We start from the raw sequence: 13,871 nt of genomic DNA on the forward strand, positions 1-13,871 counted from the left end.
CCCGCCGGCTCGCCACTTACCCGCCGCGAAGAGATTTACGTAGCGGGCCTCGTCACTGCTTACGGACGCTAGGAGGTGGGACGACGAGCCCCACCGGGACCGGCGCCGACCCACGTCGCCCCACGTCAGCACTGATGCGGCCACCGAGGCCTCCCCGCTGAGCGCGACCCAACGCGGCGTCGCAGCAACCCGCCCGCGGCCTCACGTCCGCCAGCCCAGCTCCGCGCCGCACCTGCCCCTGCCCGGGGGACGCCGGGTGAATCCACGCTCGAACCCCGCCCCCTGCCGGCCGCCGTAGGGAGTGCGGCGCCGACAATCCAACAATTGAATGGAACGGGGGGGTTGAGGGGCGGAGCTGAGGGTGGACTGGGGGCGGGGTCTGAGGATGGAAAGGAGGAGCGTGGCTGGGGGCGGGGCCTGAGGGTGGGGGACGAGAAGGAGCCGGGTCTGAGAACGGGGGAGGAGGGGCCAGGGGCGAGGCCGGGAGGAGGAAGTAGGCTGGTTGGGGAGGAAGACCGCGTCGGGGGCGGGGGCTAAGGGGTGGGCGGGGAAACCGGAAGCTGTCCTGAGGCCTCTGCTCCCGGAAGCCAATCGATTGGAAAGTGAACTAACGGAGGTTGCGGCGGTGTCCTGCGTGGAAGTCGCTTCACCTAGGGGCGTCCCCAGCTGCCAGCCGAGCCCCGCAAGCGCATCCTGCGGACCCCACCTCAACGCCGCCGGCCGCGAGGCCCGGAGGCCGCGCCCGCTGCCAACCTCCGGCGACCCTGTCTGTGCGTCACTGTCACGGAGACACAGCGCGGTCCCCACTTGGTGATGTGACAGAGGAGAGAAAGGCTTTTTTGGTAACAAGCAAAAGCCCCCGCCTTGAAGAGGGGAGAGTTTCGTTTTCGTCCAGCTGGAAACCCGGGGCTTTCCAGTAAGAGGGGCGGCCCTGGCCGGAAGAACGGTCGCCTGTTGTACACCAGGAAGCCGGTTATAACGGTGACCCAAGGCCCACCTTCGGTTCTCAAGAGTGGGTCACGCCGAGAACCGCCGTCAAGGACACTACTTGAAAAGTTGCTGAGTAAAGAAAATAAAAGCATAATCCACGTAGTGCAGGTGGAGAAGTACAGCTTTGTGAAATACTAGAATCCCAGTGGAGTTCTCCCAGTAGGGGAAAATCCTGAACTGTTCAGTGCTAGATTACGGCCAATCCGAACTACTGGCAGCTGTAATGCGTACTAGCGGAGATAAGAGGATAAACACCTGGTAAGTTCACGTCCTCCTTTCCACATTGGCAGAGTTTTGAAATTCCTCCTTCCGGGGCGATAGATGATGCCTGTCTCCACCTCCTTGTAAGAATGAATTTATTAATGAGGAACACTAAGAAACTAATGAAAAAGTTAAATTTAAAAATTAACGAAGTCCTTTTGTGTGTGTGTGCTGAGGTAGGGCTGTCACAATATTTATTCGTAAGTAATCAATACAGCTCATGTTAGCTCAGAAAAAAAAAAAGGAGGTATTATAAGGAAAGAGAAGAAAAAAAGACCAGATTGCTAAACCTGAAAAATCATAACATTCGTTTTAGTCAAGGCTGACCGTGTGCTGGATAAATAGATATTTAGCTTCGAGTGATTTAGGGGAAATTGTGATCACTCTCCTTCCCAAAACATTGTTCTCCACCTACTTGTTTATTCCTAAATTTCTTAAACAAAGTATATATTCTTATAGGTAGAATCCATTAGATAAAGGTCTTAAAATGCAAGTATGAGTGCTAAGTCAATGTATACTAAGATGTAAATGTCATACACAATCCTTGAGAGCAGGGGGAGAATACCTGCTCTTCTTGAGGACAGGAGAGAGTACCTGGGGTCTGAAGAGAGAGGGCAGGAGATAGCAGGAAAGGTACACGTAGTCACCTGTTGCTGGTATGACAAATTCACACAAACTTAGTGGCTTAAAACACAGATTTATTATCTAGAAGTTCTATGGGCTAAAATCAAGGGGTTGGCTCCAGGGAAGAGTCCATTTCCTTGCCTTTTCCAGCTTCTAGAGGCCACCCACATTCCTTGGCTCGCGGCCCTTTTCCTCCCTCTTCAAAGCCAGCAACAGCTGGTTGAGTCCTTCTTATGCTGCCACCTCTCTGATTCTCTCTCATACCTCTCTCTTCCACTTATGTGAACCCTTGTGATTACAGTGGGTCCACCTTGAGAATCCAGGATAATCTCCCCATCTCAAAATCAGGTGATATAGCAACCTTATTTCCCCCTTTACCGTGCAACCTAACATATTCGACAGGTGACAGGGATTAGGATGTGGACATCTTTGGAGGGGCCATTATTCTGCCAGCACACAGTGAAGGATTCCAAAAAAAGCTTGAGCTCCTGAGACAAATCACCTGCTTCTCAGGGTCATCCCTTGTAAAGAATTCAAGCATTTGATTGGAAATGCCAGTAACTGATTTTTCAGTTTCTCATATTTATGCTTCAAGATTATAGTAAAATCTAACATGGTTACCAGGATAGAGAAGAGGAGCACGGTTATATTCTCATTTTGTGTGATCAGCCACTGTAGTGTTAACAAGTGTCTTCATAATTTGCACTGAGTAGGACCTAGTCTAAATGCCACCTTTGTTCAAATCTAATTTTCATAGATCTTTTAAAGGGGAATTGTATCCGCAACAATTATCCCTGTCACAGAATAGGAATTCATATCAGGCCACAAGAGTCAAAGCCATGCAATTTCTTGTTTTCAAAGTATTTTTTACTATTTTCCCTATACTACCAATATTTCACTCCTAATGTGTTTGTTTTACTAATTTACTGCAGAATAGAATTAGAAAACAGATTTACTTTAAAATAATTTACACAATCCCTTTCTATTCAAGCCTTAGGCTTTAAGACTCTAACAAATACAGTGTGCCAATTTAAATATTTGAGAACGGTAAAACAAGTCCATGTAATAGGTACTTGACTTATGAGTCTCTAATTTGCTGTTTGGCAAGAAATGTTTTACTCTACTAGAAAGTTAACAGTTCTAGGGTCCGACATAGAAAATATCCTTTTATGTGTGGGTGTGTGTACTTTGTTTTTTGAGTTTTGGTAAACTTAAACTTCCAAAGCTAATGTGCTCTGAACTCAGCAGAATATTTAGAATGACTGTTAAAGGATGAGTATTATAATACAAACCCAGACCACTGAATTCTTTAAAACTATGAGATTATTTATAGCCATTAGACTATCCTGTCTCATTTTAAAAATAATAAATATATAATGAAAATCTATTTTCAAATATTTTTCTACAGTTTTTTAATTGACAACAAATTCATTTGCCTGCCAGCTGTTTCCACACAGAATTACATTGTAGCTATTGTCAGAGAGAACAGTAAGGACTGGAAAACTCTGAAGCTTGGCTAAAAAAAATTTTTTTTTTAATTATTTTTGGCCTCGCCGTATGGCATGTGGGATTTTAGTTCCCTGACCAGGGATCAAACCCGTGCCCCCTGCAGTGGAAGCGCAGAGTCCTAACCACTGGACGGCCAGGGAATTCCCTGAAGCTTGGCTAAAACTGACCTCTGTTCAACCCTGGAAATTGCAGGATAGGATTTGATAGAATTGCTGTAAAGACTTGGTTCTGTTTTTCCTGAATATTTTTTGGTAGAATAATGATAATAATTAGTATTTCTTTTACTTTTATATTTTTGAGTATGTAGACAAGATGCCGGAGGAACACCAGCATGGTAAAGACATCAGTTATAATTCACAGAGCATATGAACTGCTTTTTAAGTACTTTATCATGTTAATTATTAAAAAAATTTGAAACTAGTCCCAGAATTAAATCCAATGACTATTATATAAGACCCTTCAAAAGAATCGAGCCCCATTTTACAAGAGGGTTAAAATAAAACAGTGACCCCTGTAACAGAAAGCTCATTCCAACAACCGTTTGGTCAGGGACTAAATTCTGAAGACTAAATTCCATTACATGGACATGGCAGCTATCAAAACTCAGAAGTCAAGGTGAGCCAAACTGAATACAGGTGTCAAGAGCTGGAGAAAAAGCATCAAGTTGGATTGACTCAAATGTTAAGACAGGTAATTGATCAGACCAAAAAGAGGGAACACAAGACTAGGTTAACACAGGGGAACAGGCGTCAGTGCCATAACTTGAGATCAGGTACTCCAGAATCCTAACTCAGATTGTTGCAAAGGGGATTACATGTGGAGGGAAGGAGAGAATAGGAGGGAAAAAGTAAAAGGGTAGGAGGCTGTTTATATGCATACCCAGCCCCCTTGAAGTCCTTAAGAACTAGAGCAAGGAAGAAGCCAAGTATGAGGAAGAGAGATTGTCATTGTTAATCTATTTCATATTGGAAAAGAGCTCTGTGCCACATTTTTTTTTTTTTCGGTATGTGGGCCTCTCACTGCCGTGGCCTCTCCCGTTGCGGAGCACAGGCTCCGGATGCGTAGGCTCAGCGGCCATGGCTCACGGGCCCAGCCGCTCCGCGGCATGTGGGATCCTCCCAGACCGGGGCACAAACCCGTGTCCCCTGCATCAACAGGCAGATGGACTCTCAACCACTGCGCCACCAGGGAAGCCCTGTGTCACATTTTTGCTCCATGACCATAGCCCTTCTCCCAGCCTACTTTTCTTTAGCTGTAGAAGAGGGATCATAATACTGACCCCAATAGGTATTTGTGGAGAATAAATTAACTAATAATGTAAAGCTTTAGTACAATACATATCACGTTGTAAACACTCAATAAATATTAGCTATCATTATTACTTTATGTAGTTATATCATATTCATAAAATAGTAGAAGCGGTAGTGGAGACATTCAGAAATCATCTAGTAAAGTTTAGCGCCCTAATACATGTACTTCTTACATTTTGACCTTAACAACCTGTGAAAATCAGATCCATAAGACTAGCCAGTTGTACACTGCCAGATCTCACCACCCTTGAGTCTGAAAAAAATTCTCGGCTCCTCTGAGCCTTCTTCTCATCTAGGCCTCTACCAATTTAGTTTCTAACAGCTCAAGGCCTCATCCCCAGGATGACCTCAGCCCCCCTTAGGGTACCTGCCTGAGAAAAATCAGAGCTGCCAAAAGAATTCACAGCTAGTTCCAGCAAAACCTCAAGATAGAGACCCTGTATCCCTAGGAGCTTCCATAAGTACCACTTAACACACCCAAACAGGTCCACATGACCTAACCCTGCCTTCCGGCTTCTTACAATAGATCATTTCCCTGACTCTGCTGAGCCCTGTTCGGCCCCCTCCCTATTCTTCCATTCTCCCTTTGAAACACCCAGTCACCTCTCTACAAACTGAAGTTGAGTTCAGTTTATGCTGGGCTCTTTTGCCTATTGCTAGAGTAGATAGGTGATTAAAACCACTTTCACTAGTGTGGGCTTTATCTGACAAGTCACAGGAAGCCATTAAATCATTCAATATCCTTGACTGACACCACTGATGATAGGCGGGAAACAGTGTGACCTCCCTTCCTTTTCTTCTATGACTTTCTTCACTGGAGAGATATTTCATACCTGCCACACTCCCATTCCACCGTGAGTGCTCACATTACAGTTAGGTCCACCATGGGCTGCAGTGTTCTCCCTCTGTCATGCTGTGCCTTCCTCTTCAAGCCCTCATCTGTGCCTTTGTCTTACACCTCCACACCTGTGCCTTCCTGTTATTCCCCCCACTGCCACATCTGTGCCCACACCCCATCCTCACACTCTCACCCTTTAGTTTCTCCTTTTTTTCTTTTTGACTAACACTTAGTTGCTAGAGGAGAAAAACAAAAATACCTTTCTTCCTTACCTTCTCTGATTTTATTTCATTTAGAAAGCCAGAACAGGAGTCTATCATGCCCCTGGGGCGTAAGGATAGATGTGGTAATACAACTATACCAAGGAAAAAGAAAGTTTCAACTTTTAAAGTAAAATTAGGCTAAAAAAAGAGTCAATGCCCTCAACCTTTAAAGATCTCTTTAATGTGCATCGAAGTTCTGTTGAGAATTGCCACAAAAGCCTCAATTGATGACCTAAATGTTTCTCTAATTAAATTATCCTCCATCTTCAGCATGCAAAATAAAATTTTAAATGACTTCTACTGAAACTTTCTTCTATTTGTTAATTACAAATAATGCAGAAGTATCGTATAATAAGAATCACAGATATAGAGAACAAGCTAATGGTTGCTAACGGGGGGGAGGCAATATAGGAGTAGGGGATTTTTTAAAAAGGGTTATTATAGAATTATATGGAACCTTGTGTGTGAAATTTTGAAAACTGTAAAGCACTATAGAATTTAAAGAATCTTTCACTCAATAAAAAAAAATTAATTAATTTTTTTAAAAAAGGGAGAGACATTGGTGGTGAATTACTCTTTCCAGGTAAGCAACTAGTCTCCCTGAAAAAAAGCCTTATTTTTTTGGTAAATTATCTGTTCTTTTTTTCCCCCTTTTAAAAACATTTTAGTTTTAATTAATTTTAGAGTTACAGAAAGGTTGTAAAAATAGTACCAAGAGTTTCCGAGTTTCCTTATATCTCCACTCCACTTTCTCAATGTTAACATCTTTTTTTTTTTTGCGGTATGCGGGCCTCTCACTGCCGTGGCCTCTCCCGTTCCCAAGCACAGGCTCCGGACGCACAGGCCCAGCGGCCATGGCTCACGGGCCCAGCCGCTCCGCGGCACGTGGGATCCTCCAGGACCGGGGCATGAACCTGTGTCCCCTGCATCGGCAGGCGGACTCTCAACCATTGCGCCACCAGGGAAGCCCTAACATCTTAAATAGCCACAGTGCAGTGATCAAGAACAGGAAATCAACATTTGTACACTATTATTAACTATAGAATTTACTTGAAATTCACCAGTTTTCTCTCTAATGTCTTTTTTTGTCCCCAGATTCTATCCATGATCACACAAGGTATTTAGTTTTCAATTCCTTTAATCTCCTCCAGTCTGTATCAGCTCCTCAGTCTTTCCTTATCTTTCATGACCTTGACACTTTCAAAGAGTACTGAAATTATCCCTTCTTTGAGTACCATAATAATACACTCATAAATACCACTAAGAATATTACAACTAAATGAAAACCAATGTAAGATTTTAAAATATGCATCCATATTTCATGATTTATAGAAGGAAATTAGTATATATCAGAGGCTTTCCAGTTGATCTTGGTAAATTGATTCTGATATATCAAACATACAGACATGGCACAAATAGTTCAAGGAAATTTCATATCCTCTCTACCCAGCCTCAACAGGTGTTTACATTGTGCCCCATTTCAGTTTTATTCTCTCTCTTCATTTTCCTCCACTCCTTCTCCTATTATTTATCTATCAATGATCTATCTGTCTATCATCTATCTATCACCACCCCCAATGCCATTTAAGATTAAGTGCATTAGTTTCTTGAGTTGCCATACCAAATTACCATTTAGTGGTTTAAAACTCAACTTGAGGGACTTCCCTGGTTGCACAGTGGTTAAGAATCCCCCTGACAATGTAGGGGACACGGATTCGAGCCCTGGTTGGGGAAGATGCCACATGCCACAGAGCAACTAAGCCTGTGTGTCACAACTACTGAGCCTGTGCTCTAGAGCCCGCGAGCCACAAGTTTTGAAGCCTGTGTGCCTAGAGCCTGTGCTCTGCAGCAAGAGAAGCCACGGCAATGAGAAGCCCTCACACCGCAACGAAGAGTAGCCCCTGCTCGCCACAACTAGAGAAAGCCCGCACGAAAGAGAAAGTTGTGGCCCACGGGCTTAGCTGCTCCACAGCATGTGGGATCTTCCCGGACCAGGGCTTGAACCCGTGTCCCCTGCATTGGCAGGCGGATTCTTAACCACTGTGCCACCAGGGAAGTCCCCAACCTTTTCTTTCTTAACCTTGATATTTTGAAGGGAATAGGCTAGTTATTTTGTAAAAGGTCAATTAAAAAAAACAAAAACTATGGAGACAGGCTTCATTCAAGGAGAACAGTCAACAGTGATTACATTATGGCTTAAATAGGCTTCATGGTACTATTATTTCTACTATTTTTGTCATGGAAAAATATTTTTCCTTCTAAACAGTTAATTTTTCATCAAACTTTTAGAATATAGTACATCTATAAATTCAATATAATGTTCAAATTCAGAGATTAATGAATTGGTAATAAAATGTCCTGAACTAACGCTTGACTCGTGAAACTCAAGATAGGATGGATTTTTCATGCTCTCAGTTCCTGGATGAGCCACTGCAGGCCCTTTGCACATTCCCGTGCCATTCCCTCTGACTGTAATGCTTTTCCCTTTCTTTTGCCTAGTTAATTTCTATTCATCCTTCAGGGCTTAGCTCATTGTATCTTCTTCAGTGAAGCTTCCCTTTAATTGGCACACTGGATTCAGCCCCTTTAACCATTTATTTTATTTTATTTTATTTTATTTATTTATTTATTTATTTTTTTATGGTACTGCTCCGCATGCGCAGGCTCAGTGGCCATGGCTCACGGGCCCAGCTGCTCCGCGGCATGTGGGATCTTCCCAGACCGGGGCACGAACCCGTGTCCCCTGCATCGGCAGGCGGACTCTCAACCACTGCACCACCAGGGAAGCCCCCCTTTAACCATTTATATGCTTTCATTTTACTTAGGCTTCTCTTTGGTAGCACTTATAATTTTAATTAATTATGTCAACGTATATTTAAACCCTGTCTCCCCTGCCAGAATATAAACTCCATGATGACATCTGTCTTATTCAAGACTGTTTCCCTAATAACTTCTGAATTATTCCTCAGACTCAAAAATAGGAAGAAATGATACTATGGGTGATGCATTAAGTAGCTCCCAACACAGTTTCATATTAGCCTCTTAAATACCTGTTTGTTTGCTTTTGTTCTACTTATTCAGTGGAGGGCCATGTGCTAGCTATGATTAATAACTGTTTTCTAAAAAGATGAGGACTAAGATCCTGTTATCCAATGAACAGGAAAAAATGTTTAAAAATGCACTTGAAGTGAGAGATTAGCCAGTGTGTCTCTGTAAAACACAAGGGAAATGATATCCATATTATTCTGTATTTAAAAATGCCTTATTTTTATGCATGCTCCATCAATAATAAGTACTTTAAGTAGAATTTACCAAATTCTTGCTCTTCATAAATTGACAGCCTCTTATCTTTTAGGTTATAGTGCCATCATGTGGATACTTAATTTTCCTAAAATAAAATGTAACATTTTTGTAACAGAGACTAGAAAACTATGATTGGGAAACCCAGCCATTCCCACACCCAGGCACAACAACTTATAATTCAGTACTGGTTCCTAAGACTGGCTGTGTATAGATTCACTTGGGGACTTCTGAATCTGAGTTGTAAGCATGCAGAATTTGGAAGCATTCATTTAAATGGTAAAAGAAGCCTCACAAGAAGATGTGGCACATATATACAATGGAATATTAGCCATAAAAAGAAACGAAATTGAGTTATTTGTAGTGCTGGGACAAAGTGAGAGAGTAACACTGACATATATACACTAGCAAATGTAAAATAGATAGCTAGAGGGAAGCAGCCGCATAGCACAGGGAGATCAGCTCGGTGCTTTGTCACCACCTAGAGGGGTGGGATGGTGGGGGTGGGAGGGAGATGCAAGAGGGAGGGGATATTGGGATATACGTATACATATAGCTGATTCACTTTGTTATACAGCAGAAACTAACACAACATTGTAAAGCAATTATACTCCAATAAAGATGTTAAAAAATCTAATTAATAAAATTTTAATTAAATACAAAAAATGTGTGTAAGTTATGCTTATTGGTTTATTGTAAAGGATACAGGTGAATAGCTAGACGAAGCTAGATGAAGAGATGCATAGGTCTGGAAGGATCCCAAGTGCAGGAGCTTCTGTCCCTTGGAGTTGGCGTGTGCCAGCCCCCCCAGCACATGGATGTGTTCACCAACCTGGAAGCTCTCAGAATCCCATAGTTTAGAGATTTTAAGGAGGCTGCATCATGCAGGTAAACACCAGCTCCTTTCCTCCCTGGAAGCTGAAAGTTCCAAGCTTCAAATCATGGCTTGGTCTTTTGGGTAACCAGCCCCCATCCTGAAGCTATCCAGGAGGCCACCAAGGGTTACTTCATTAGATCAAAAGATGCTTCTGCTTTTTATGGCGGAGTAATATTCCATTGTATTGGGTTACCCAAAAAGTTCGTTCAGATTTTTCCGTACCACCTTACTGAAAAACCTGAACGAACTTTTGGCCAGCCCAGTATATATGTACCACATCTTCTTTATCCATTCCTCTGTTGATGGACATTTAGGTTGCTTCCATGTCCTAGCTATTGACATATATACACTATTGATACTATGTATAAAATAAATAACTAATGAGAACCTACTGTATAGCACAGGGAACTCTACTCAGTGCTCTGTGGTGACCTAAATGGGAAAGAAATAAAAAAAAGAGGGGGTATATGTATATGTATAGCTGACTCACTTTGCTGTACGGCAGAAACACAACATTGTAAAGCAACTATACTCTGGTGAAAATTAATTTTTTAAAAAAGATGCTTCTGGGCTTCCATGGTGGCGCGGTGGTTGAGAATCCGCCTGCCGATGCAGGGGACATGGGTTCGTGCCCCAGTCCAGGAAGATCACACATGCCGCGGAGCGGCTGGGCCCATGAGCCATGGCCGCTGAGCCTGCGCGTCCGGAGCCTGTGCTCCGCAACGGGAGAGGCCACAACAGTGAGAGGCCCGCGTCCCCCCCCCCCCCCACACACACACAAAAAGATACTTCTGTCACTCAGGAAATTCCAAGGGACTTAGGAGCTCTGTGTCAGGAACCAGGGGCAGAGACCATATATATATTTCTTACTGTGTTACAATTAGCCATTCTGTAGGTGCACTGAGGTATCTCACTGTCATTTTTATTTGCATTTCCCCAGTGACTAAGGATGTTAAGTTGGGTAATGTTTCATGTGCTCATTTTCCCTCTCTATATCTTTGGTGCAGTGTCTTTGCTCATTTTTTAATTGGCTTTTAAATTTTCTTACTATTGACCTTTGAGAATTATTTACACATTCTGGATGAAAGTCCATATTACATGTGTGTTTTGCAAGTACTTCCTCCCTGTCTCAGCTTGTATCTTTATTATCCTAATAATGGATTTTGAAGAGAAGTTTTTAACTTTGATGAAATCCAGTCTATTAATTTGTTATTTTATGGATCAAGCCTTCAGTGTCATACCTAAGAAATCTTTGCGTAAAAAACAAAGATTTTTTCTTGTATGTTTTCTTCTGGAATAATAATAATTTCAGGTTTTACTGACCAGGTTTTTTAAATTTCCTTTATTTATGGTTAGGAGGCTGTGAAAAAGAAATCATGGGCCAAAGTCTTTTTGCTGTGTTCCGAAAAGGCAATATCCAAAGGTAATACTCTTTACATTAATACCCATTTTAATATAAAGAGTAAACAGAATCATCTCAGACTTGCCCAGGAGACCAATAAAGTCTAAGGAAAAGTCTTCTTTATCTCAGCACATGGCAAACTCATTGCTTAGGCCAAAAATCTGATTATAATCCCTGAGGTTTTTCTTTCTCTCACTTAGAAGTGGCAAACCCATTCATGCTACCTCTAAAATAATTCCCTAATCCATCCACTTCTCACTATCTTCTATGCTAAAAGCCCTAACCCAAGACACTAACATTCTCTTGCTGAGACATTGCGATAATATCCTAACTGGTCTCTCTGTTTCCATTCTTGCCCCCTGTTATGGACTGACTTGTTCTCCCCACTCAAATTCATATGTCGATGTCCCAACCCCCATTACCTCTGAATGTGATCATGTTTGCAGATAAGGTCTTTAAAGAGGTGATTAAATTAAAATGAGGCCCTTAGCATGGGGACTTAATCCTATATGACTGGTATTCTCGTAAGAAGAGGGAGAGATCCCAGGAGTGTGTGCACAGAGGGGTGAATGTGTGAAGAGACAGGAAGCCATCTGTAAGCCAAGGAGAGGGGCCTGGAACAGATGCTCCCTTTATGGCCCTCAGAGGAAACCAACCCACCGGCTCCTTGATCTTGGATTTCCGGCCTCCAAAACTGTGAGAAAACAAATTTCTGTCGTTTAAGGCAACCCAGTTAATTGTATTTTTGTTGAGGCAGTCCTAGAAATCCAATACACCCTTCTACAGCCTAGTGAATTTTCAAAATATGGTAAACCAAATCATATTGTTACCCGCTTAAAAGCCTCCAAAGATTTCCCAATGTGGTTAAAATGAAATCTAAACTTCTTACCGTAGTGTACAAGGTCCTACAAGACCTGTTCTTTGTCTTCCTTTTCAATTTCATGCTGTAATACTCTCCTCTTTGCTCGCTATGCTCTGATCATACTGGCTGTCTTTCTAGTCCACAAACACACCAAACTTATCTCTTCTTCAGGCTTTTTTCATTTGCTGTTTCCTCTGCCTGGAAATCTTGTTCTGTAGATCATTGTGTGACTGGCACCTTCTCTGTTCAGAGAGGCCTTTGCTAATTGTCTTAGCTAACACATTACCCCCATCACTTTATTCCATTACTGTGTTTAATTTTCTTTATTAATTGCTGGATTTAAATGATCTTTTTCATTTGTTTACCTGGTTATTATCTGCCTCTCCTCACTAGAATGTAAGTTCATTGAGGCCATGACCCTATGAATGCCGTGCCTGGCACCTAGAACATTACATGACACATAGTAGGTATGCAATAACAACACAGTGAATCAGTGAATGAAAGAAGGATGTGTAAATACGTGTGTAATTCAGCCTGGTTGAAGTGTTTAGTTTTTTTTTTAAATTAATTCAATAAATATTGACCACCTTTGTGACAACTGACAAGTTCTAAGGAGACTCAGGCAGTCCTATGGAGAGGCCACATGGACCACCTGGAAACGAGGCCTCCTCCCAGCAGTCATGAAGGGACTGAGGCCTTCTGCCAGCAGCGATGTGGGTGAGCTCAGAAGCAGATCCTCCAGCCAGTCAGCCCTTCAGTGACTGGAGCCCAGGCCAGTATCTTGACTGAAATCTCGTGAGAAACCCTAAGCAAGACCCATTCAGCCAAGCCCCTCTGAAATGCCTGACCCACAGAACCTGGGAGAAAATGTAAATATTTATTCTTTTAAGCCAGTGCATTTGGGGATGATTTGTTGCACAGCAACAGATAACTGATAAATGCACAAACCTGGAATCTAGGATTTGTCCTTGATAACTTTCTTCTCCTTCAACTCCAATGTCGAAACCATCTACCCATCTCCCAAATCTTCCATTTCTCCCTGTCTTTCCCTCCACTATCCTAGTCAGTTCTCTCTTAGGCAAGTGCAATATTTTTTTTTTTTTTTTTTTTTTTTTTTTTTTTTTGCGGTACACGGGCCTCTCACAGTTGTGGCCTCTCCCGTTGCGGAGCACAGACTCCAGACGCGCAGGCTCAGCGGCCATGGCTCACGGGCCTAGCTGCTCCGTGGCATGTGGAATCTTCCCGGACCAGGGCACGAACCCGTGTCCCCTGCATCGGCAGGCGGACTCTCAACCACTGCGCCACCAAGGAAGCACCAAGTGCAATAATTTTTAAACTGTTCAGACTGCATCCATTTTGGCCTCCCTTTAGTTCGTTCTCCATACAGAGGCTAAAGTGTTCTCTTCCAAACACACAAATCTCATGAACTCCTCACTTCCCCCTAAATAGTTACAATGACCTATGATAAGTGCTAAATTCAAGGTAATCTCAGAGATTACAAGTACACAAAAAGGAGCAACAAACTTATTGCGAGTAGGAATCAGGTCTCCTACTTTTTTATTAATAAGTTTTCAATAGATAATATATGAACATGGTACATAATTTTGATGACACCAGAGGGCATACCATGAAAGG

General features: G+C 42.6%; 2 protein-coding genes across 6 annotated transcripts in view; one reads left to right on the top strand and one right to left on the bottom strand.

The window, feature by feature from the left end:
* CREM (cAMP responsive element modulator) overlaps positions 1-261 on the bottom strand; it is a 63,820-nt gene extending 63,559 nt beyond the window's left edge. For 2 of the 5 annotated variants that reach the window (XM_059059604.2, XM_067030312.1), the window contains exon 1: positions 21-261. The gene's annotated coding sequence lies outside the window, so the exon portion shown is untranslated. The remainder of the gene's footprint in view (positions 1-20) is intronic. The other 3 variants (XM_059059602.2, XM_067030310.1, XM_067030311.1) reach the window with 3 other exon arrangements.
* A 274-nt stretch (positions 262-535) lies between these two features.
* Positions 536-13,871, top strand: part of CUL2 (cullin 2) — a 124,945-nt gene continuing 111,609 nt past the window's right edge. The window contains exon 1 of the mRNA XM_059059596.2: positions 536-1,248. The gene's annotated coding sequence lies outside the window, so the exon portion shown is untranslated. The remainder of the gene's footprint in view (positions 1,249-13,871) is intronic.

The sequence above is a fragment of the Kogia breviceps genome, chromosome 3 (genome assembly GCF_026419965.1).
Source record: "Kogia breviceps isolate mKogBre1 chromosome 3, mKogBre1 haplotype 1, whole genome shotgun sequence".
NCBI lineage: Eukaryota > Metazoa > Chordata > Mammalia > Artiodactyla > Physeteridae > Kogia > Kogia breviceps.